Here is a 26940-nt window from a genome sequence, read left to right on the forward strand (position 1 = left end):
GTCCTTCCTCCCGCAGACCACACCACCACTCCCCCTCTCTCTATCTCCAAAAACCCACTACTACCATCCCCCCCCCCTAACTAACCCCACCCAGTACCCTGATGCACGTAAGCGGACCCTCCTGTACCGTGGCGGACCCTCCTGTACCGTGGCAGACCCTCCTGTTCCGTAGCGGACCCTCCTGTACCGTAGCAGACCCTTCTGTACTGTAGCGGACCCTTATGTACCGTAGCGGACCCTCCTGTACCGTGGCGGACCCTCCTGTTCCATAGCAGACCCTCCTGTACCGTAGCGGACCCTTCTGTACCGCAAAGCACCCTCCTGTACCGTAGCGGACCCTCCTGTACCGCAAAGCACCCTCCTGTACCGCAGCGGACCCACCTGTGCCGTAGCGGACCCTCGCGTACCATAGCGGACCCCTTCTGTACCTGTACCTTAATCACTACCCCCAACCCCCCCGTATCCTGGAGGGAATGAAGGGTAGCACCCTCAGCCAACCATCTCCCTCACTTGACGACCTTATAACAATCATTAACCCTCAGCCAACCATCTCCCTTACTTGACGACCTTATAACAATCATTAACCCTCGGCCAACCATCTCCCTTACTTGACGATCTTATAACGATCATTAAGCATACAGAGGGCGTCTATACTCCACGTCTCACACAATATCCTCATTCCTCTCCTCCGACGACACATTGCCTTCATTCATCGCAACTTCGCGGTAACAACGCCTCTAGAAATGCCTTGATAGGGACGACTGTAGACGCAGTCTCAACTCCTGTAGTGGCCTGTGGCCTATATAACGACTATCGCTCCAGTCAATGAGCCAATTCACATGTCTCAGTAGAAAGCAAGTCCCTCCGATCCAATTACAAGTCTTTCATTCATGAGATAAGACGGCTAATTAGCTGTGAGGGTTCTGACCACCTTGTCAACACCGAAGCCTTGGAAACACGCAAGGATCACCTGCCCCATAGTTATCTTTTTAGACTTTCGTGTAATTATCTAGAAGGGGTAATTACATAATGACACGGAAACCCTACGAGTGTATTACATCGCCGGTGGAAAAGGGAACTTTCTACGGGGCGACATCAACGCCCGGGGCTGAAAAAGAAGCAGCGAAGGTTCCAAGAGCGAGTCTCTCATTCTCAAGGGGACCACCACCACTTCCTTACTCCGGATCGTAGCGCAGCAGCCTTGAAGCTTCACTGCAGGAGGGCCGCCCCTCCTCCTCCCATCTATATATGGGGCGCTGGGGGGTGGGTGGGGTTGAATAATTCATCAACTATCCTGTAGGGATTGTGGGAAGCGGTGGGTCAGGTGTGTGTGTGTGTGTGTGTGTGTGTGTGTGTGTGTGTGTGTGTGTGTGTGTGTGGAGCGGGTCAGTCTGCTGCCTGCCTAGACACCTTCAGTCAGGGTCGACCAGCCGGGCCGCCGTCAGGAGGCATTCCAAGACCCATCGCCGCAGCCCGCAGCCTCCACTGGACGCCGCAGCCCGCAGCCTCCACTGTCTACTTCCACCTTCACGCGACGCCCTTCACCAACGCCACCCACCCGCTCCTCCACCATCCATTCTCCCGGCACGACAACGTTCCCTCCAACAACTGCACCCTCCTCCAGTCCCTCTCCACCACCACAATGTCCCTACGCCACAGACTTCCCTCTCTCCTCCTCCTCCACCACAATCCACCATCAAAGTTTCCCCACCAGTGTGTGTTCTATCAAACTCCTCCCCACCACTATGACCACCTCATTACCCAAACCTCTCTCTCTCTCCGCCACCAACACTCCTTTTCGCCCACTTACACCAACACTCCTCCATCTACACCAACACTCCTCTCTCACACACATCTACACCAACACTCCTCCCTCACCCACACCTACATCAACACTCCTCCCTCACCTACACCTACACCAACACTCCTCCCTCACACACACACACACACACACACACACACACACACACACACCTCCACCCTCATCGCCACCTTCCACAACGGATCCCTTGCCTGATCATTTAGTCTCAGCATCTTCATCCTGGGTTTAGCAACTCGACACTTCTATGATAAACCCAATGGACACCCCGTGGCCAGACGTGAGGAAATTCCATGATAGAAGAAAAAATCTCGTTGGACATATTCCTAGCACCTGACACCTCCCCGCCAGCCCTCCCCCTCCTGCCTTACCACACACTACCTCGTTCAAACGACATAGTTAAGGTGAAATCACAATGACGCGAGACCAAACATAAACCACTGTTATCTAACAGCTGGAGCTTGACATGCACCGATAGGGCCCCACTCTAATGATATGAAATTATCATTTATCTCTCAAGACTCGACTTCTAAACTCACTTTAATAATACGAAATTATCATTTATCTATTAATACTCTAGTTATAAACTCACTCTAATAATACGAAATTATTCATATCTCAAGATTCTACTAACAAACCCACTTAAATAAAACAAAATTACCATTTCTCTCTCAAGACTCTACTAACAAACCCACCCCATAATAATACGAAACAATCTAAATATTTATCCAGAAGTGATTGTCATCATCAACGAACACAGAGACGTGGTGGAGGTGGGGGCGACCACATCCATCCCTCGTCGCAAACGTTCACTGTGTGTGTGTGTGTGTGTGTGTGTGGGAGGGAGACACACACACGGGGCGCGTCCGCTAATATTAAGCTTATCACGGGATGATATTACTGATCTGAGGAAGATCTGGGTGGCAACTCCCTCCCTCTCTCTCTGGTAGACAGCCAGCGACCAAGGGGAAAGGGGAGGTGGTGTCGCACCAATACGACCCACTAGGGCGACGGGAAATGGGGAGGTGGTTTCTACTGACGGGCTGCGGCAACGATTCAGCACTTCGGTGTCTGTCAGGTGTCACTACTTCGGCCCAGATTCTCGTCTTTCTCTCTCTCTCTCTACCCTCACACCCCAAACACACACACACACACGTGTGGGCTGCTGGCTTTTCGACCCACAACCAACGCAATCTCTTCGGGTCACGCGCAACACTTGGCCAACACGTAACTCCCACTCGTTCTCCGTAACTCTAAGATTTTCCTGCGGTGAGCGATACGCGCCGGGCGCTGGCCCTTGCCTGATGGCAAAAACCTCGACGTACGGACTCTCTCCCTCTCTGTGATGAGCCTGCAGGTCACCACAACCCAGCCCTTCCTTGCAATGATGACCTCCGTATTCGTCAGGCTGGTACTGGCACGAGCCCAGGAGACAACTTTTAACAACGACGTTCATGACCGGATTCTTACGTGACCCGTGATGACCCAGCATGATCGAGGCGTAGGCAAACCGCATCGCAGGATGTCACTCGAGGGCAAACTCGTCTGATTTCACTCGTAGGAACAGATATAAAGCCGTGGGGCGGGCATGTAACCTCGGGTGAAGCGAAGTACTTTCCGTTCAAGAGGTTTGTTAATATATGGAATGATTTACTGGTTAGCGTGGCTGGAAGCAGCACCACAGACACGTCTGTGGCTGAAGGCAGCACCACAGACACGTCTGTGGCTGGAAGCAGTACTGCATTATGTCCTTCGCTTCAGCGCTTCAGATCCACGACCGACATTACTTGCGCCTCCTTAATCATATGAATTAATGTCCTTCTACTCCTCCTGCCTCACATACCACTGAGTTTCTCTTCATCATTACTCAAACACTTCCCTGTCCTCCTATCTCCAATTCCAGCCCAGTGACTATGGACTTATATTTCTCTCTTGCGTCTCCCCTGATGATGTGATTATTACACGAAAGTGCACTTGGGAACTTATAGTATTTCATTTTCCCCGTGGACTCATAGGGATATATATATATATATATATATATATATATATATATATATATATATATATATATATATATCCTAACCACTTCACGTAGGATTGTCATGAGAACACGTACAGCGGTACAGAGGTACGGTACGGAGTGGTACGCCCAGTTCCCTCGTCAGTATCATTCCTCGTACCTCACTTTCTCCCTTCACTAAAGGTCACGGCCAGACGTGGCAGCCTTGTGCTCCCGCCGTAGCAGTGGCCGCTCCAACTTACACCACCACACACACACACACACACACACACGCTCGGGGTCTCTCGTGCGTCCGGCAGGGTTCACTCCACTTCACAACAGTACGATCCTTATGCACGACGGTGCACAGTCCCTTGGTCATGGCGGTCTTGCCTTCGACCTGGCCATGAGAGAAAACATATCCAGGTCAAAGGCTAGACACAGTTACCTTAAGGTCGTACCGTCGTGCTCAAGGGTCGTACCATCGTGTTCAGGGGGTCAAGTCCCTATACTGGAGAGATGAAAGCAGCAATCATTGCTGATGGCTCCCCATGGCATATTGTCATCTGTCTATCTATCTATCTATCTATCTGTCTATATATATATATATATATACATATATATATATATATATATATATATATATATATATATATATATATATATATATATATATATATACGAACAAAGTGCACAGAAACGCGCACCTTCATAGAACATACAACCCTCCAACAGCCAGGATCGAACCCGGGACCCCTGTGCCACAGGCGGGAATGCTACCGCTAGGCTATATATATAATGTATATATATATATATATATATATATATATATATATATATATATATATATATATATATATATATATATACACACGAGCCTTTCACTGTACCTTGGTGGCCCAACACCTCCTATATTCACCAAGCGTCTGGTCACACCGACCCGTCAGTTTTGAGATTAAGTTATCTTTATCATCGTCCACTGGACTACGAGTCCCGTGCTTCGAATTCATTACCAATCGATACCAACGCTAATATCAAGGCTATGGAACAGGTGTTTCGAACTCAATGTGAAGCCCTCGTTGCTTCGGAGGGTTCGACAAGACAGTCTCTGCTTAATGAAGCATCAGAAGAGAAGTCAAAAGTGTTTATACTTCAAGTGATGAACCGATCCACCCTCTAGTCTCGAAGCATCGCAAGCTTCCTGATGAATAACGAACTGCAGCTCCGAGCTTTCCAGCGCCTCTGTAACCTGCCAAGCAACGCCAGCGTTCGACACCGCAAGACAAACCAAACCCCCACAGTACTGCTGGACACAGGACGCGCGAGTAAATGTTAACAAGAAGCAACGCAACCCGTAACTAAAAGGTCATCCGCATCTTCACCTGGTTATATACGTATATAACTAATGTAAACATGTTCTATTTACAGGAGAGCCGGATGACTTGTAGAAATGTATGCTGGTGGTCTACTGAGAGATTCCTGCTCAGGCCTGTCGTCCAGCAGGAAGGAAGGCACGATGCCTGAAGAGCAAGAATATATTATTTACAAGAATACGCGAGGCTGCGTCAATGCCATGGATCCTTGACGACTCTCAGAACATAAAGAGTATAATTTGGGAAGAAATTGTGTCATATCTTTAGCTCCTTGAGGACGGAAGTCGTGCGATCCTTGACTGCGATGATACACAACCCTTTGAACACGACGGTACGACCCCTTGGGTACGACAGCCTGGCCTCAGATCACACCAGGTCGTAAAGCCACGCTGCTCATACCCGAGGGTCGTGCCGTCGTGCACAAGGGTCGAGTCCCGCTGCGCTCGACATCCCATACCGTTCAAGGGTCGCGTACCGCCCCGCCGCCGTGCTCAAGGGCCCGTACCCACCCTGCGCACGGAGAACGTGGCATCTTACATCGGCGCTCAGAACGAGGAAGAACGCCACCACGCATCGCTCCCTCATCTCGCACCGCAACACTTAAACCCAAAATATCAACCACAGGATCTTTACGGCGTGGCCTGCTCGGGAACCGAAGGCCCGGGTGGGGGACGCCCTCGCCAGACGATGAATGAGCCGAGTCCCTCGCTGAATGAAACCAGACATGAGACACACAGACAGCCGCCGCCTGCCGCTGCTGCCTACCTCCCTCCCTCCCTCTGTATTAGACGCGACGGCCGGCCCAGCTGATCGATCAGCTGATTCACTACTACGACACGTGACCTTACTTTGACTCACTCTACCTCCACCAGGACTCTGTGACTCCCCGCTACCATACACTGACTCACTCCACCTCCCCCCAGGAGTCTTGTGACTCTATCCGCTACCATACACGGACTCACTCCACCTCCCCCAGGACTCTGCGACTCCCCACTACCATACACGGACTCACTCCACCTCCCCCAGGACTCTGTGACTCCCCGTTATCATACACTGACTCACTCCACCTCCCCCACGACTCTCTGACTCCCCCCCCCCAACAATCCACTGACTCAACCCGCCCCAGAACTCCCTCACTCCGCCCTACCATACACTGACTCATTCCATCTCCCCAACCCCAACACTCTCCGACACCCTACCACCCACTGACTCACTCCAACTTCTCCACCATCTCAAAAACACCTACTAGCTCCACCACCACTCCCTCCTCCAACACTTCTCCAGCACAGACAACACTCCACGTGTCAGGCAATACTCCACCACTTTCATCCACCTCTTCATCACTCCTCTAACACAGTTCTCCACCACTCGTCTCCAACACAACTCTCACCATTCCTCCCCAGATAAGAGCTCCAACATTCCTTTCCGACAAAGCTCTCCATCACTTCTCCCCATAAGCTCTCCACCACCATTCGTCCCCTACAAGCCCCTCCATCACACGTCTCAAGGCCGGGAAACCATCGGCGGTAAATGCCGACGTGGCAACCATTCCAGTTGATGATGACGTCACATATCGACCGTCCTCTCCACTATAACCCACAATGACAACCCACCCACCCACCTGCCATGCTCCACAACCGCCCATTCCACAGGTGCATCATCATTAAAACCTTCCCTTCATCATCACTGTGGAGGGCACCATCGCTCCCCTTCATCGTAGAGTCAGTGTGGAGGGCACCTTCGCTCCCCTTCATCATAGTCACTGTGGAGGGCACCTTCGCTCCACTTCATCATAGAGTCACTGTGAAGGGCACCTTCGCTCCACTTCGTCATAGAGTCACTGTGAAGGGCACCTTCGCCCCTCAGGACGGGAGCGAGTCCCCTCCGCGACCTAATCATGATGTTCTTCAAAATCCCATCCCGTTTCGAAGGCCATTCGTACTTCTTCACGCACTTCCTCACTATCGCCATTGATCCGAGTCTATAGTTATATACGAGAGGGATTCAGCAAAGAATATATATATATATATATATATATATATATATATATATATATATATATATCCTCAGTCGGTCTCTGTATCAATACAGGTAATGATCATGCAACCTTCGGCCCCATCAATGGTTGTACGGGTAATACAACCTCAACAACCAAGTAATACAACTTCAGCAACAACATCGGTTTGTATTAGCCTAATGACGGTATGATGAACACGGCCCCTGTCATGGCACTGGGTTGTATGAAACAGTCGACCTTTCAAAGAATTCAGAATCCCGCCTGTCTCTTCTGCCAATGGGAAGGCGGGCTCAGGCGGTGGCAATACAAGCCTCACCCATGGTCCGAGGAAGGGCGGGTTACCTATCACCCCTTTTTTCCCCTGCTGGGGTATGGGGTCATGAGTGACACTGGGGGAGCACAAGACTATGCGAAAAGTGGCCGAAATATCCCCCAGTCTTCCTTCTACGATCGGTCGCGAGCGAGGGGGAAAATAAATAGTTTAAAAAATTTCACCCACGAGTGCGTACCGAGAAATTAATCATAATCACAAGGTAAGAGATGGAATGCTAATTTCTTAAAAAAAAATGACTCACACGCCATTCAAACTACATTCCAAAGCCATTGTATATGATAGTAACCCACGTAGTATATGTGTCCGGAAATCATATGCATAAATTCAATCGGTAATCAAACGCCTTTTAATAAAGTCAAGGACGATATGGATGTTTACGGCAAATAAAATATCACCTTTCACGTATCTTATTGCCGAGGTGGTACACATGCCATGTGAGCGATGAGTGTAGCACTCCACGACGCTAATATCCGGTCTCCGTCCTACTTCGATTCGAACCAGGATGGCGACCGGACGTCGTAAACTGGATGCCACACCCGCCACAAAGAAACCCTTCACCCACCTCCCTCCCTCACTCACTCACGTCTGTGACGACGACTCTGAGGTAAACACACACACACACACACATCTTGAGAAAGGTGTTCTTTTGTAAATAAAAGCGACAGACCACATCACCGAGGCAGGACAACCACGGGGTCATGGCATGAAATCAAACTTTGTTATCATAGGAAAGAAAAAAAACAATGTTACTTTTTATAGAATGAACGGAATAAACTATAGCATGAAACTGTGAATAATACACGTCAGCTAAAAATGTTTTACTGTTGCACAAATTCAAGTGATGGGACCTCGCGATTTTTTTAAGACCTTCCTCGCCCCACACGGGACAAATAGAAAATCACACACACACACACACACACACACACACACACACACGAACTGCCTACTCGGGATCCTCAAACAAGCAACGGGGTTTCGAAACCCTGCCACATAACTAGAGAAACCTAGAAACCTCAAACTTCAACCAGAAACCTTGAGGACTCTAAGCCCCTCCTTACTGAATGGGAAGTAAATCTCTCAGGTCTCACGGGGCCGATGAGATAGAGACCCGGAGGGGCCGACCTCACCTCAAAGCTGGGAAAAGATTGGACATGGGGCAGAGTCGGGTCCGTCCGTCAGGCAGGGAGGAGCGGTCCACACCCGATCGAGTCAGGTCCGGTCGAGAGGTGCGGACTTTTCCCACAGTACAGGCACGGCTGGTCTTACCTCACCCTTCCCAGTGTGGAGGATACATGACCTCTCCCTCACACACACACACACACACTCAAACACACATACACACACTCAAACACACTCACATGGGAATGAATAAAGGCAGACAGTGTGAATTATATGCATGTGTATGTATGTATATGTCTGTGTGTGTATATGTATGTATGCGATGAGATGTATAGGTGTGTATGTTTGCGTGTGTGGAGGAGTATGTATATACATGTGTATGTGGGTGGGTTGGGCCATTCTTTCGTCTGTTTCCTTGCGCTACGTCGCTAACGCGGGAGACAGCGACAAAGCAATATATATATATATATATATATATATATATATATATATATATATATATATATATATATATATATATATAAATATATATATATATATATATATATATATATATATATATATATATATATATATATATATATATATATATATATCTTTTTCCTCATTCTTCCCACACAACGTTCTCGTCCTATGTCTCGCCCTGACATTTTAAAGCACGAACGATCAAAATTAGCTTTCTATATTCCATGTTCAATATCAACGCATAATTCACCTCATTATATCATTATGATTATCATTTAGTTATTTTCTCAGTCAAGATAAGCGATCACGGTTATCTCAGTTCCCTTGAGCATCGACGTCATGACCCCCGCCCTTGGCTCTGATGGTCCTGTGACCTTTGACCTGACCTGTTTAATGGGGTCAGGTCCATGGCCAGACAGCCATACGAATAGGGTCGTACCGTCGTGCTCAGAGAGTTCGTACCGTCGTACTCAAAAAGGTCGTACCGTCGCACTCAAAAAGGGTCGTAACGTCGTACTCAAAGAGGTCGTACCGTCGTGCTCAAAGAGGTCGTGCCGTCGTGCTCAGAGGTCGTCCACTCGTGCTCAAAGAGGTCGTACCGTCGTGCTCAAAGAGGTCGTACCGTCGTACTCACACGAGGGTGACATCATCATGCCCTGCACCTGACACCAGCGTCCCTCGCACCCGTGACGGGGGATGGAAACCCTCCCTGAATAACAATGCCAGATTAATCTCCTCCTCCTCCTCCTCCTCCTGCCTCGCGGGCCCACCACGACCCGCCTGCTCCCGGTGGACGCCAAGGCGAAGGTAACGAACCCAGAAGGACACAGGTTCCGCTCGAACGCCAACAACGACAACACGAGCGAACGTAAAACACAAGGACACGTAAGGGCAAAATGTTATCCCTTAAAAACCATCAGGTTTTTACGTGAGGACGGGACGAAATCGAGTGAAAAACCTCGTAAATGCAGAAAAACTTCGTGGAAAAAGAGAGGAAGATTGGGAAGATGGAAGGAAGTTTTACAGAAAAAGATACAAAAAAAGACTTCGAAGTTAGTGGCTAACAGAACCATGGATGAGAGAGATGGGACAATGGCTGACGAATGTGGGACCATGGCTGACGGAGATGGGACCATGGTTGACGGAGATGGGACCATGGCTGACGGAGATGGGCCATGGCTGACGGAGATGGGACCATAGCTGATACAGCTGGGACCATGGCTGACGGAGACAGGACCATGGCTGACGGAGATTGGACCATGGCTGACGGAGATGGGACCATGGCTGACGGACGACGGGACCACAGCTGACGAATGTGGGACCATGGCTGACGGTACATGAGACCACAACTGACCAAGATACGACCATGGCTGACGGGAGGATAGGACCACAACTGACGGTAGACGGGACCATCTCCTTCCACTGATAAGATAAGGAGGTGGATCTTACTGGAACAAAACCCTCCCTCAAAGATCTTAACGTAACGTAAGAGACCATACCACAGGGCTACATGTCCACTATGAGCGGCGCAGGCTATGTACCAGCAGCTGCCTCGCTAATTGCTACTCACTGACCCTCCTCACAACACGACGACACGATACGACCTTTGAGGACAACGGTGCGACCTCTGAGGACAACGGTACGACCTTTGAGGCCAACGGTACGACCCTACAGTACAACGATACGACCTTTGAGGACAACGGTAGGACCCTCCAGTCCAACGGTACGACCTTTGAGGACAACGGTACGACCCTCCAGTACAACGGTGCGACCTTTGAGGCCAACGGTACGACCCACCAGTACAACGGTACGACCTCTGAGCACGGCGCTGCGGCTCTCAAGGACAAAGATACGACCCCTCAGCACTACGACCCCCACTCGCGCTATACCAATTATGTTACAGAGTAACAGTGACGTCAAGCAGTCGCAGTAACAGAAGTAACCACTACAACAACAGCAGCGGTCGTAACAGCAGCAGCGGTCGTAACAGCAGCAGCAGCAGTAACGTGAGCAGTGGACGTTATATCGTTACAGCCGTCATCTACAGCAACATGATGAACCGTCGTCCTCTGTAACGTTGTCAATGACAGAAGGGCAGCACACCAGCAGGAGGATGAGAGAGAGAGAGAGAGAGAGAGAGAGAGAGAGAGAGAGAGAGAGAGAGAGAGAGAGAGAGAGAGAGAGAGCAAAGAATGCATTCTAAGATGGGTCGGGCAAAAATGGTAAACGGAGAGAGTCATGCGAGGAGATATGGTGGCATGAGCGGGTGTATGGGGACAATGGCAGAGTGTGTGTGTGTGTGTGTGGTGCATTCTCCATGGGAGGGGCTAAACCCCTACCCCACCCACCGCCCTCCATCTCTCCCCCTCACACACGTTGAGCTGCCACGTGTCCCGGACCCAGGACACAGCTGCCTCCCAGCCAGCGACCCAGCCAGCCAGCGACCCACGCAGCCAGCCAACCCATCAACCAACCCACCCGTCGCTCTATACGGGCTCGCCACATCATTAAACAGGAGACTCTGTCCCTCTGCGGGAGTTGAAACCAATTAGAGCAATGCACTTTCTTAAATGGCTATCTAAACACGCTAGCCATACAGGCCACCACTAATGGGAGCACTTCAAACCTCCCTATACTTTTAGAAGTTGAAATACAAAATGAGGGGAAGTTTCCCGCCCCTTACCATAGCCCCTTATGTCGCCTTCCACGACACATAAAGCCTCTAGCCTCAATCTCCAAGCCTGATTAATAGCCCATGGGCGTGTGTGTGTGTACACTATGACTAGTCTGATTTACATACAACCATCCATTAAAATCATCGTTTAACCGCGCAACTAAATGCAAGGCTAACTGCAAGGCGTCGCTCAAGTGGAGCGTTAAGACTGAACAAGACCAATGGAGAAAATTATTCCTCGAATGTTGAAACTGGGTGAGGCAACTGCGTAAAAGTTCCTCCCACTGCGAAGGCCAGACACCCACCACTGCTTAAGCTGTGCTCTACAGGAACTAAGGAGAAAAAAAACAGCGGCAAATGCGCTTTGGTGTACTCCAGGAAATGCAACTTCAAAGTAAACATGTTCGAACGGGGCAATCCACCACCATATAACCCCTCGTCCTCCAAACACCCTCCAAAGTGACTCCTCCCGCATCAAGTCCTCACAGCCTCCAAATTCTACCAAGTCAGTTCCTCCTCTCGTTCCTTCACCATCGAATTCCCAGTGACTACCAGATAAGTCAAAAGGCCATCTCTGGACATCGAACTCGTATAGACTATCTTTGGACATCGAACTCGTACAGACTATCTTTGGACATCGAACTCGTACAGACTATCTTTGGAAATCGAACTCGTACAGACTATCTTTGGAAATCGAACTCGTACAGACTATCTTTGAACATCGAACTCGTATAGACTATCTTTGAACATCGAACTCGTACAGACTATCTTTGGAAATCGAACTCGTACAGACTATCTTTGAACATCGAACTCGTTACAGACTATCTTTGGATATCGAACTCGTACAGACTATCTTTGGACATCGAACTCGTACAGACTATCTTTGAACATCGAACTCGTTACAGACTATCTGTGAACATCGAGCTCGTTATTGACTATCATAATCCGTAGCGCTAATGACAGACCTCTAAACACGAACCTGGCACAGTACGTGATCAGTTCCCCAACACCATTACGAAACTTAAAGAGATCACACGGCGACCTGGCACGGTCGACTGTCACAGTACAACAATAATGGCTTCCCAGTGCCTTACGTGTCTGCTGGGCCGGGCCATGGGCTACCCTCCGTCTGCTGGCCCCAAAATCAAGGCGTCACAACCCGTCTGCTGGACCGAGGCTAAGGGGGGTTACACTCAAGTCTGCTAGGCTTAGGATAAGGGCTGCATAGCTTGCTGGACCAAGACTAAGGGCTGTATAGCCTGCTGGAACACGGTTAAGGGGCTACATTCTGTGTGCTGGGATAAGGATAAAGGCTACGCAGTCTGCTGGACCAAGACTAAAGACTGCACAAGTCTGCTGAGCCAAGGGTAGAGGCCTGACTCCACCTGCTGAGCCAAAGCTAAAGGGTACATAGTCTGCTGGACTAAGGCTAGGGGCTACTTTGTCTGCTGGCTTAAGGCTAGGGGCTACTTTGTCTGCTGGCCTAAGGCTAGGGGCTACTTTGTCTGCTGGCCTACGGCTAGGGGGCTACTTTGTCTGCTGGCCTAAGGCTAAGGGGCTACTTTGTCTGTTGGACTAAGACTAAAAGGTACAGAGTCTGTTAGGCCAAGGCTAGGGGCTACACTCCGTCAGTTGGGCAGAGGCTAAGGGCTCCATCGTCTGTTAGACCAAGGACTGGCCACTTCATCACTCTAAGTCGCCATGACCCAAGCCAATGGCTGCGTCACTCTCCCACACACACCTTAGGGACTACCGCATGACACCTGCTGAGGCACGGCATGACGCCGGTCGCAAGGCCTGCATGACGGCAGCTGGGATCCCCGGCCAAGGCCCGCATGACAAACGACTCGGGCGGCATGACATCACCTTTTTACCCCCCAAAAAGGCACGGCCTGGGCCCTTCGTCACCACCACCACCACCTCCCGAGACACACACACACACCACCCTCCACCCACTCACTCACTCTCATGCGCGTCATGATCATGTACCATCAAGGTCATGCAAATTCTTCTCAGCGGTTACTACTTTTCACTTGAGGTTTGCTGTTCTCAAACCCGGATCGAGTGACGAGCTGGGCCACAGAACGCCGACTCACCGGTATGAAATCAATATGGAATGGTCGAATGATCACCAACGAATCATAACAGCTTTTACAGGCGGTATGAAATGATCAAAGAGTAAACAACCATATTTCTCAATAAACTTTCCCATATTTCTCAATAAACTTTCCCATATTTCTCAATAAACTTTTCCATACTTTTCAATAAACTTTCCCATATTTCTCAATAAACTTTCCCATATTTCTCAATGAACTTTCCCATATTTCTCAATGAACTTTCCCATATTTCTCAGAGTTTATGTAGTAAAATAACAAAATGCAGACATAAAGCTTAGACGACATCCCTGTAACCCTCAAAAACCACCCTTCCCTATGTCATCACCCCACCCCCCTTAGCGATGCATGGGCTACGCCAAATCATCATTGTCCGGCACAATCGTCACTAACAACCGAATTACGTCCCAACATATACACTACATACCACCATCTCGGTACAAACTACCTTAGGACGATGTTCTATATTCTGCAACAATTTCTGGCTGCGAAGACACGCGTATCAGTTGCATACGTACACTTAACAAAAGTGATTTAGACTGGCGCTATGTCGCATGGAACATTATCATTTTCATCTTCTAAGTGGAAGGGGGAACGGCTATAGAGGAAAATAAATATACAAGTATGCCCAACAAGCGTACCAGATCAAGAGAACCGATGGAAACCATCACCCAACCCTACGTAGCGCCCGAGGGTCAACTTTGCCTCTTACTTTTACAGAGTCGAAATCATTGGGCGGACACACCCACCGTCGAGAGCGGCGCGCAAACTCTCCACCGCCAAACCGTAAATATCCAGACGACAGAGGGCGCCCGCCCGTGGCCTCGACGCCCAACAAGCAGCAGCTATTCAGTACGGTCCCCTACGGCTGTATTTCTGCTATACCTCTGCTGCAGGAGGAAATAAGGTCGCCCAGGGTTTAGCCAACTTCTCATAAGTGTTTTTCACGCATTTTCATGTCCGTAAACCTCTCGTTTGCCCTAATCTTCGTAACCCTACCCCAGTCATCGCCTTTGAAGACTTTAATCTCTAAAATCCCTTTGGGGTTGTAATGCGTTCCTATAATATGTTGTGGTCGTCAGTTAAAAGTTCCTGAAACACGTATGAACAACGTATAACTTCAAGAGCCTCTTATGGGGTGAGTTCAATTGAAGGCAACACCTCCGCCGGTCTTGTCATATCATCAAGGGGTATGTAAGGTTCTATCATCAAATCCTCAGGAAGGGAGGCCACGTTCAACGGGAGGAAATATGCCGGACATAAGCCGTCCAAACCAAGACACACACCAGCCATGGGTTTTCAGGAATATTTTACCGGTTTACGTCGCAAAACTTACGCTCTCCATCTGACGCGTTTAGGTCTGTCAGCCGGTTCGCACGAGGCAAGTTTAACTCGGTATCATATTTGGTCTGATGCTCCGGAGCCGATTGGTGTGGAGCTTTGAAAAGTCACGCCTTTTGAGTAACACAATAACTTAACGTAGTTCTTAACCACGTGTTCGTAACTGTACCAGAGATGAACGACCAGTTTGCCTGGCTGCAAACAAACTCGACAAAGGGGGTCGCACTTATTTCATCTGGTAGTCCATAAATTTGCCCAAATATAAGACGTGAAGTAGTCGACTCCGGTTCAGTGCATTCCTTTCAGAGGGGAGAAGTCCACCAGTTCAACATCTCAACTGCTTCCCGTTTAGCATTGAGCATTGTGTACATGTGGTGTGACCGAGGCGAATTTGGGTTCTTAAAGAGCACGGCGATTTTAACCTTTCAAAAATGACGAAATGTCATGTCGAAGAAGCTGTTTTCGACAAGAAATCCATTCCTCCGGCAGCGATCACTTCTTAAAACATATTTTTTCATTTTTTTTTCGAGTGAGGGAGGTAGAGTTATGTTTATTTTTGTAATAACTACAGACAAATACGAAAGAAAGATTAGCAGTCTAGCCACATATCTGAAATAGGTATGATGGATAAAGAGGAACTCTTCCTTCTGGATCTGTTAGTGGCGAGTTAAAAGTAGCGTAGCGTGACCTGAAGCAGTCCATCTCGGTCTACGTCGTAAAACACGTCGGGGGTCATTTGAATACTAGACATGGGTGATTCTGGCGGTATTTTGCCGACTGAACGACACCGGTGGATCAAACTGTTATTTTACCAAGCGGATTACCTACTTTCCCTTGCGCCACCTCAAGAGTTACGATGTGGGAGCCTTCGGTTGCCTTGAGGGAGGCGACGGTGACATTGAGGTAAGGTAGGATCAAGGTTGGATAAGGTAAGTTAAGGCCGATTACTGCCAGTGTTGTAATGTTCAGGACAACAGACGCGTAGGTTATGAGGGAGCAATGAGACAGGAGCTGCTAATAGCTACTCAAATCCTCTGCGTTTCAAGAATCCGTCATCCTCTGGGAAATATATATGTCTCCCCCTCCCTCTTCCTCCTCCGCTGAGCAAGACCACAGCTGGAACGACCACAAGTCAAAACCACCCGTCGTCATAACAGCTCGCGTCCCACTGCGACCTCAACCACCCATATCATACGTCACGGGGAACATACAGTTCAACAGACGACCGGATCCTTTGTCTCCACTTCCATGATCCAACAACAGAGCGGGAAAATGATGGAAGATGGAAACGAGTTGGTGTACAACACCATCTGACCCGACAGACGACCAGTAGTCCACAACATAACAATTACTTATAAAATTACGCGGCAGAAGATCATACAAAAGGGGGGGGGGGTTCATTTACGCACTCACAATCAAAACTACAAAAAAAAAATCCAACGTACGCTACAAAATCCTCGCTTAATTTTGATTTATATGTGAAATAACAACATGATGATGGTCACCATTGACAGCCCATAATGGTGCATTATTTACATTTATGCGGACACGAATGCAGTGCGTCCCACTCCTGCAGCGTCTCGCACCCAGACACCTGCATAATGCGACTGTTACTGTCGCAAGGTCGTGTCTACACGGACGTAAATAATGCACAAAGAAAAAACACTAAAAACTGACCAAAATTCTAACCCAATTTTCACGTTATATACAAAATACAGACACCCATTGGCTGCTATGACGGGTTAGGTGTGGTTACCGTAGGGTTTGATTTTTATGAAAAAAAAGATAAAATACATAAATTTACGTAATTTACTCGTACTGGATTCCCGTGGCGTAGCGGGGAGCGTTCCTGACCCATGACGCATCCACGGGTCGCCCAGGGTCGAGCATGGCATAGGTTCGACTCCTGGGTTGCGGCAATTGGTCCAAAGTCAACGCAGCTGTTCATCCACCACGAGGAATAGGTCGATGAAAAATAGGGTACACAGAAGACTATCTTTAAAGAATGTTAATCAAACTTCCAAAGGTAGTTTCGATACGTAGCTAAACAAATAATTAACCGAGAATAATAACAATAATAATAATAATAATAATAATAATAATAATAATAAATAATAATAACAATAATAACAATAATAAACACCAACCATAACCATCTAATTCACTAATGTTTAAATGATGGGTGCCATATCAACAACTGTAGCAGAGCTGATAACCCAATCCAGTAGTTAAGATTTTCGTCAAACTCAAGCCTTAATTGGACGAGGCCGTTAATCACACACACACACACACACAGCAACAGATGCTTAATTACGTAATGGCTGACGAGGTTACTTTTCTAAGCCACAATTCACCTTCTGCGTCATCACACTTAACTCATCGGGATGGTGATGACTGGTTCAGACAGTAACACGTATACGACAGTCCTTAACGTGACGGGGGGATGAGGGAAACATGTAGCACTCTAACTTAAAACTACACACGGCAGAAATCGTTTTATTTGTTTTAAGCTGAATTACGCTTCCGTTAAGTACCTACCCCACCCTCACACACACACATACAAATGTTAACACAACTGGATCCCTTTTTAATTAAAGCTTGATGCCCCTCTTCACCAAACCGTTACAGGTAGTTTTACATAAAACCGAGCCACACACACACACACACACACACACACACACACACACACAGAGGATAACATAACACTGTAAGTTGTCGATAAGGTTGTCTTCTGGATGACACAGCAGGTCCTGCATCTCCAGTCTCCCCTCCCCGACGAAGTCCTTGGGGATAACCAGAAAACCCTGGCTTAAAGTACCATTTCCATGGCACTTCCACAAGGTATGCGAGACCGAAAACTAAAAAAAAAAAAAAAAAAAAATGCACTCAAAATGTTCACATAGTGCCGGATCAAGAGAACCTCCTGCGGAACTGGGAGCCATAAGCGGCTTGCAACAGCACACGAGAGAGGGAGGGATAAAATCGGATGCAGGCCACCACAGCACCCACGGAAGCCCTGGCCAGGCTACCCCCCTCTCGCGTGCACCACCTTCCCAGCAGCGTTTCGGAGGGACGCCACCGTCAGGCGTGGCTTCCAAACGGCACTTCCACGAGGCCAGGACCGTAACAATGACTGCACGGTGTGGCGTTCTCGGGGTGGGAGCCACGTGCCATGTGGCGGGGGTAGAGGAGGTGGCCTCCGGCAGGAGGAGCGACCGAGGCGGCGGCAGGAGCAGCAGGCCTGCCTGGGTTCGGCGGTATTGATTGTGCACCGACTATACCACCACCTCCTCCCCACCCTCACCCCAACACCTTGCCGCTTCACCCCTGATACCACCACACCGCTCGCTTTCCCCGTGGCTACTGTATAGCACGGATGATACAAAAACACAATTACGTAGATGTTCAGCCCCTTAGCTGTGCTTCATACATAATGGCGGGCTGCAGCTGTCTTTAAACAAGCACGTACACGAGACAGGAGTCTTTTGTCAGTAGCTGCATTGTCACACACACACTTTTTTTCCAGCGCTGACTTCGTGACACGTCTATAGCAAGCACCGTTACGGGGGGGAATTTTTTTTTTTCTCTCTTTCTTCTCCCCCGTAACATATTGCGATACAGTCTGTCACGAACCATGTGACATGCGCATTGTACACAGAACCCACTCTTGTTGTCCAATCCGTGACTGTGGTATACCATACTGCACACCACTCGACATAACACACACGTCACCACTTCTCGTAACACCGTCCGATATTCCGACGGGGTAACACACACAACTGCCTGCAAATATCGATCGGCCTACAAAGCAGGCCAGCTCACCACACGAACGGGAGAGAGCGCGGCGACCGTGCGTCCTACCTCCCCGACCGTCCGACTGGCACTGAGCAACTGACCAGCTGATGACAAGTGTTCCTCCTCCCGACGCTCCCTCCTTAAAACTCCCGCCTCGCGCCAACGTCTCCTCCCTCCTCGCCTAAGACTTTAACAGCTAAAGGATAACCGCCATTACCCTACACTCGTGTGGATCAGCATGAATACATTCTGCAGTCTCTTTAATGGATATATACATACAATGAGACTACGAGACTTTGCATGACCGATCGTTAAACAAACTGTTGGCCGCAGATACCAATGCCCCACGAAACACTCAACCCACACACAACAATAACCGATAATTACATATAATTTCCCGGGGGCAAATACACCTCATCAACTTTTAATTCAAACTAAATTACGGTTAATTCTGAGTATGTACAGAGGGGAAAAAACAGGGAGAAATGGAAACATGGCGACGTGACGATGTTGCCAGACGAAAACGGCAAAAAAAATGAAAAAAAAAAAAAATGGTGAGCAAAAGCTTAGGTTCTAGCCTGACCCCAACGAAAGGTCAACATGGACGAAATGATACACAAACTTGAGCCCATTAGAACGTACGTACGTGGTTCTACACGTGTTGAGAGGATAGCAAGGTTAGGAAGGGAGGTTGTGAATGTGAGTTTTAACTGGGGGGTTTAACTGGGGTTTTTTCAGGTTTATGGATACTTAGTCATCATCTGTCTGACCCCAAAAAGAATATTTGAAATATTATACCCATCATACTCCAGGTCCATGTTTTACCCAAAGTGCAGTATGTTCGTGGTTGTCAATTACACAATAGGTCTTTGACTACCCATCACACAACAGGTCTATGGCTATCCATCACACAATAGGTCTATGGCTACTCATTATACAGTAGGTCTATGACTACCCATCATACAATAGGTCTATGGCTACCCATCACACAAGAGGTCTACGGCTACCCATCATACAATAGGTCTATGGCTACCCATCACACAATAGGTCTATGGCTACCCATCATACAATAGGTCTATGACTACCCATCACACAATAGGTCTATGGCTACCCATGGCTACCAGCTTCAGATGTATGATGATGATAATCATGTGAGGATGACGCATGATCCTCAGCTGGTACACAACTAACGATATTTTGTTCTTCCGTTTTTTTTTTTTTTTAAGACATTTAACTCTACCTGCTGCGTAAAAAGGTCAGACGCCAATAGTGAATTATAAAGACGTGCTCGAAAATACCTAAAGGTTTAGGTCCCATGGCACTCTATATCTAATATATATATATATATATATATATATATATATATATATATACAGTGTCGTAAAGGCGACTAAGATGGCAGTGGCGGGGGACCGGAAATCTCTTCTTATATAAGACTCAGTCGTCTGTTCCTGGCGCTAACTCGCTAAGGCAGGAATCGGTCAACTGTCATCATCATTATCTTTCACTGTAGGAGCTCCTGCGCTACTTCACGTAGCAGGGAGATGACGGACACTTCTGGAGTGGTTAGCTCCTCGACGATGCTGACTCCCTCTCGTCAGCAGACGATGATACAGCCTGGTCGAATGTGACCTTCCACTCGAGGTGTAACCACAATCCGGCGGAGTCCGGTAGCAACAGCATTATATATATATATATATATATATATATATATATATATATATATATATATATATATATATACACCCATACTCGTACATATACATAACATATACACAGCCATATACATATATATACATATGTACATACTCATACTCGCTTGCCTTCATCCATTATCGGCGCCACCCCGCCCCTATATTCTTTGGCCTGTGTGACAATGTACAAATGACCCCTTGTCATCACTGTACTCATGTTACGGCACCAATGCTCTGTGTTCTCCCTGTTCGCTGGAGAGATAACCTCCGTATCTCTACTGCTGACGGTGGAGTACTGAGGGTCGATAAGAGACTCGTGTCTTTAAGAGACCCGTGTCTTTAAGAGACCCATGTCGTTAAGAGACTCATGTCGTTAAGAGACTCATGTCGTTAAGAGACCCGTGTCGTTAAGAGACCCGTGTCGTTAAGAGACCCATGTCGTTAAGAAACCCATGTCGTTAAGAGACCCATGTCGTTAACAAGGATAGAATGTCTCACGTGGCTAAACATTCATCAACCTTTTGAGCATCATCCACACGACCCGTGTGGGAGAAGGCAGCGGACATTTTGAAGACGACGGTACAACTCCCCTGAGCAAGAACTGTACAACCCTTTCAGCATGACGGTACGACCTTTCGGCACGACGGTACAGTACGACCAACCTCTTCCACCAAGCACAACGGGACGACTCCTGACGAGGCAGCTCCGTACAACCCTTGGGTCGTTGAGCTTCACCCTTAAGGGCTTGCTTAATTAAGCTCCTCCTCCTCCCTCTTCCTCCTCCACCTCCTTCCTTATAGAAAAAAAAGCCTAACACATTTCTCTTCGATACCTTCAGCCCGGGAAACATTCCTACGAGTTCGTATATTTTCAGAAGACTGCGCTTGCCAGCCCAGTCACCAAACGGGTAACGAGACTATCCCAGGCGACGCAGCACACCTCATCAACCGTGGCAACGGCACGGCATCATCTACCTCGACTTAAGATCCAGCCACGTACCTGGCTACCACGGAACCTTCGCCTCCTCACGACCCGCTCTGCCTATATGGTACCGCTAGCCACCTAGGGTTGATGGGGGTTACCAAACTGGCTCCAACCATCATCCACCTGCACCTCTCCCACTGGTTAAGGGAAGGGGCGAGGCGATTGCCGCCACATGTACCTCCTGCCAACAGAGATCCCTCGTCCTAGTGTTGCATTTCGACCCTAAAACCCGTAACAGAATCCCACCCGAGCTGGTATAGACCACTCCCAGGACGATCCCGCCCCACCCACTGTGACCATCATGAATATGATCAGTCGATTACCATCCAATTATTTGTATCAACACCAGCTCTCCGACACCATCCGCCTTTTCTGTACCTCCACCTTGTGTAGCGTGTGTATTTTCTCAGTAAATATCTACCCCATTGGCTGCTGCCGGCTCAATAAACTGCTAATTCTTATCACACTAAGACTTGCTTCACATCTGGGCCTTAGCTTATAGCAGCTGTGTTTAGCTTCCAGTTTATAGCAGTGACAACCGAGTGAGGGGCTAAGTGAGAGGTACAGAAATAATGGATGACAAGTATTTGTTGGAGACTACAGGGGTGATGGAGGTCTGGGCGAGCCGCAGCTACGGTAAGGTTAGGTAAGATGAGGTGAGGCGATGCAAGGCAGGGTTCCCCCTGGTGCGCGTGCAGGAGACGTGGTGAGACAGGTGTCCCGTGACGCTAATGCAGATGTACCAGTGTGTAAGTGGAGGTGGGTTACTGACTCTGGAGAGTCGAGAATGAGTCTTTGCATGACGGAGAAGCGGGAGATGTGATACGTGAGGCAGGAGTCGCATGGGAGAGTGGCGTGAATGCTGGGTCTCGCAGTGAGGAAGAGGTGTGTGGGTGAGGTTCCGAGTTAGCGGTAGGTAGCCGGACTTTAATGTTTTATGCTGCTGGGGGCGTGAGGTGGGGCGTGAGGTGGGGCGTGAGGGGGAGGAGCACAGCCAAAGGTCCATAGGTTGAGGAAGCGGCAGGAGACGGGTGTCCTACGAAGTCCTACCAGGAGTAGCTTATGGAGCATCCTATGGCTGCTGCCGCTAGGTGGCCGTGGATGATACGCCGCCAAAAGAGTTCCCCAAGAGAGGGAACGATTTAGCCAGGTGAGCGTGAGCGATGAGGCACCACAGAGGACCCGCAGGCGGCCAGAGACGAGCCAGGAGTCACACGGCGGACTCTTCTTCACCGAAAATGGCCCCTTTGTGCCTCGTGAGTCGGGGGACAGCTTGACACCTACACGCGGCGAGTTCTGGCTATTCATCTGCAGCCTGGGTCGCGCCACACAGCGGGTTAGAGAGGCGGAAAGCAGGACAGCCCAAGCCAATGACGACGGGGCTCCCTTGGGGAGCATATATAAGGGGAGGACGTTGAGAGGAGGAAGTCTAGATGTACCCTAAACTCCCGCTGTGGAGGTCAGAACTACGTAACTACTCGGGTTCCTGGTCTTTATGATCGCCTACCCAACGTCACACGAAGACCTTTCGTCAACATCGAAGTCCCTGAAAATTACGCTGCCACAGAGAGATGATGAAGAACCAATTTTTATCCCCGAGTGCCCTGGCTAATGACGCTACACGTAATACGTGTCAATGAGGGAGGAAATGTGTCAAGTGAGAGGGAGAACCGGAGGCGGGAGCTGATGGCCTGGTGGGCACGTCCCCATCTCCCGGTGACGTCACCAGTGTAAACACAGATCCCCCCCTGGCTTTGTTGACACTAGGGCTCTGGGGTGGAGCGCAGGCGGTGTTTATTACCCAGGACGAACGCGGATGGCCCAAACACTCCGCCTACCACCCCCAGGGTGAACGAGGTCGGCCTCAGATCGGGGACGGCCAAACACTTCAAGAAATGTATAATTCAAATATGAGTCTATACGATTCAACCGAATACCAAAATATACTAGGAATTTACGAGCAAAATCCTAGCTAGGTAGAGAGTTTCACGTTACGTGTCCTTTACGTACTCCAAGTAAGAGGAATTCATAGTCACTGATGAATGTATAGGCTGATGCTAAGGGATTTATGCTCCCATCCCTTCCCGTCTGGCTTTAAGGAGGCCTATGTGGACCCACTCCATGGTTTCGTGGACCAGCAGTCCTCCCCCCCCCCCGTCCACTCCATGGTTCGTGGACCAGCCCCCATCCCCCTCCTTCCCCCATCCATCTGGTTGCGGGCTGGTCCATATATATATACACCTCTCCCTGTTCCGTGGACTGCCCCCATCCGCTGGCTTCGGGCTGGTCCATATGGACCTTCTCCGTGGTCCACAGAGGAACTCTCCGCCCCCCCCCCCCCCCCACCCTAACCACCTTGCTGCGGTCTGGTCCATATGGACCCTTCCCCTCTTCCACAGACCCACTATCCACATGGTTTCGGTTTGGTCCATAAAGACCTTTACCCTGGTCCAGAGACCCCCTTATCCACCTGGTTTCGGGCTGGTCCATATCGAACCCTCTCCCTAGCGCACGAACCCCATTTCATAATAACAAAATATAACAAAACCTTGCGACTCCATAGCACTAATCTCAAACCCCACCCCATAAGTCCCCACCACCGTCCTTTTGAATATATAATTACGAAAGCAATTATCATTAGCAGTAGCAGTAGTAGCGGCAGTAGCAACCTTGGGTTTGTCCAGCCTGCCACACAAAAAACCACAGTCCCATCATTACCATCAAGGACACTGATCAACCAGACCTGAACGGAGGGAGGCAGCCCCCGCTGGCCTCGTATGGCCAAGAAGTAATGGATGCACCAGTTAATTATAACCAAGTCGCTATCTGATATATATATATATATATATATATATATATATATATATATATATATATATAAATAAACATTGCATCTATTTCTTAGGGCGACAACACGTATAGTCTATCTGTTCTGAGCAAAAACTCATTACTCAAACATTAATTCAAAGATGAAAACGTGTGCGGTTCGGTTGTCGGTTATCAAAAGCCTAGTGACAAATCCTATGTATTTTAAACCCACTTGCCTGAACAACAATGACTTTTAAGACTGCAAATTATGCATAAAAGTTTGACTGACAGAGCGTCTTTTACAAATACAATAGTCCATCCGACAAAGTATAAAACCACCGTTTTCTGAAACGCTCCGTTTTCTCTCAACTTTTCTTGGTACACTAGTTTATACCAAACTTTGGCACGCTGCTGGTAGGATTCTGAAACATGCGTTAAAAAATACACCTTTCAAGTTCGTAAGTGCATTTCTTTTGATAAATATTAATTAATACATGGAAGCAAGATTCTCATGGTTCTGTAGCATCCTATATATACATAGATTTAAATAATAAAACAGCTCTTTTCCTCGCAACTATCTGAAGATTTTAGCGGTAGTCCTCATTCTTAATTCTAACCAGATGACATTTTGCACAACACAAGCGTCCACCCAAGAGACGATTACTACACTACAGCTACACATGGGCCGCCTTAATAGCACTCCTTAGAACGTACAATCATTGATAAGACCCGGTACTGTATTAAGTTTATTCTTAGCGAAATTTTAACAAGATCCCGAACTAAGTTTATTTCAAACGAAACTTTGACCACATACACTAATCACAGACTGGGCTTGTTTACGCACAGGATGTTATATACTGGTAACCTAACCCTGGGAGGCTAACCTAACAACAAGCCTAGGTGACATAGGGTTAAATTAACGTTTCGATAAAGAAAAAAAAAAAACCACTTTCTTGTCTAGCGCAGTTAGAGAGAGAGAGAGAGAGAGAGAGAGAGAGAGAGAGAGAGAGAGAGAGAGAGAGAGAGAGAGAGAGAGAGAGAGAGAGAGAGAGGAACATCTGAATCAGTGGTTCACTTTCTCTCCATTCATTCCTGCCCTGCTCGGAGATACCCTGCCTCGCTCACCACCTGACCTGAGGCTGAGAGAGAGGAGAACACACACACACACACACACACACACACACACACACTCGACAGGAGCTTAAGGCTACCGCATCCCTGGCTGTCGACGGGAGCCAACTGACCGCTGAGAGGAGTTGGCTCTGGGTCAGCGAGGTCATGAGGGAGGGACTGGTGCTGGTCCAGTTTACGATAGTTTACCATCAGGAAGGTCCTCTCGCCTCCCACGCCCCTCTCCTCCACCACCACAACCTCCTCCTGGTCCTCCTCACCGCCACCATCAGGAAGGTCCTCGTCTCCCACACCCCATCACCACCACAACCTCCTCCAGACCTTCCTCATCTCCACCGTCAGGAAGGTCCTCGTCTCCCAGACCTTTCCACCACCACCACCATCACCAACACCTCCTGAGCTTCCTCATCTCCACCATTTTTAAGCATCATGTGTCGCTGATTTACAGCCACAACCTCGTGTTTAACACCCATGGATGAACACCTCTGATACCAGCTCCTGAGGTGTGTGTGTGTGTGTGTGTGTGTGTGTGTGTGTGTGTGTGTGTAAGAAAGAGTTAAATTCTTGTGTTGTCCCGTTTTTCAGTCTTGTATATGTAACGTCTCCAACTCATATATATATATATATATATATATATATATATATATATATATATATATATATATATATATATATATATATATATATATGTGAAATCGCCATTCAGTAGGAGCTCAGACAATCTTACTTAACATGTATTATTCAATACATGTTACATTACATGTTTCACGGAGACAATTCGCCTCAACGGGAGACAACATTTCATAACAACTCATTGTTTGCATCTGATGAGGCGGGGTGCCTCCGTGAGACATGTAGTGTAGCGTGTACTGAATAATACAATGCTATTCGAAATTATCTGAACGACTCACGAATGGCCAATTCACCTTCATAACTATCATCGGGGACTAGTGTGATCATATATACATATACATACGAATAAAGTGCATATGAAAATATGTTTTGGACAGTCATATGTTTACCAAAAGGCGTCCTAGCTTCGTCTCTTCGATGTATATCAACTGACTTATATTTCTCTCTTGTGTCTCCCCTGATGATGTGATTATTACACGAAAGTGCACTTGGGAACTTATCGTGTTTCAATTTCCCAGTGGACTTTTAGGAATATCTTGATCACCCGCAAAATTGTGATCCTTCCCAATATATATATATATATATATATATATATATATATATATATATATATATATATATATATATATATATATATATA

General features: G+C 48.1%; 1 protein-coding gene across 9 annotated transcripts in view; it reads right to left on the reverse strand.

Annotated features, from left to right (window-relative positions):
* Cen (cerebellar degeneration-related protein 2-like) overlaps nt 1-26940 on the reverse strand; it is a 264778-nt gene that overhangs the window by 148700 nt on the left and 89138 nt on the right. For 2 of the 9 annotated variants that reach the window (XM_071677028.1, XM_071677020.1), the window contains exon 1: nt 19078-19171. The exons of 1 other annotated variant lie outside the window; for it this stretch is intronic. The gene's annotated coding sequence lies outside the window, so the exon portion shown is untranslated. Of the gene's footprint in view, nt 1-19032; nt 19051-19077; nt 19173-26940 lie in introns of those variants that run through there. 6 more of the 9 variants (XM_071677026.1, XM_071677021.1, XM_071677029.1 and 3 more) reach the window with 6 other exon arrangements.

Source organism: Panulirus ornatus, chromosome 24 (assembly GCF_036320965.1).
Source record: "Panulirus ornatus isolate Po-2019 chromosome 24, ASM3632096v1, whole genome shotgun sequence".
Taxonomy (NCBI): domain Eukaryota; kingdom Metazoa; phylum Arthropoda; class Malacostraca; order Decapoda; family Palinuridae; genus Panulirus; species Panulirus ornatus.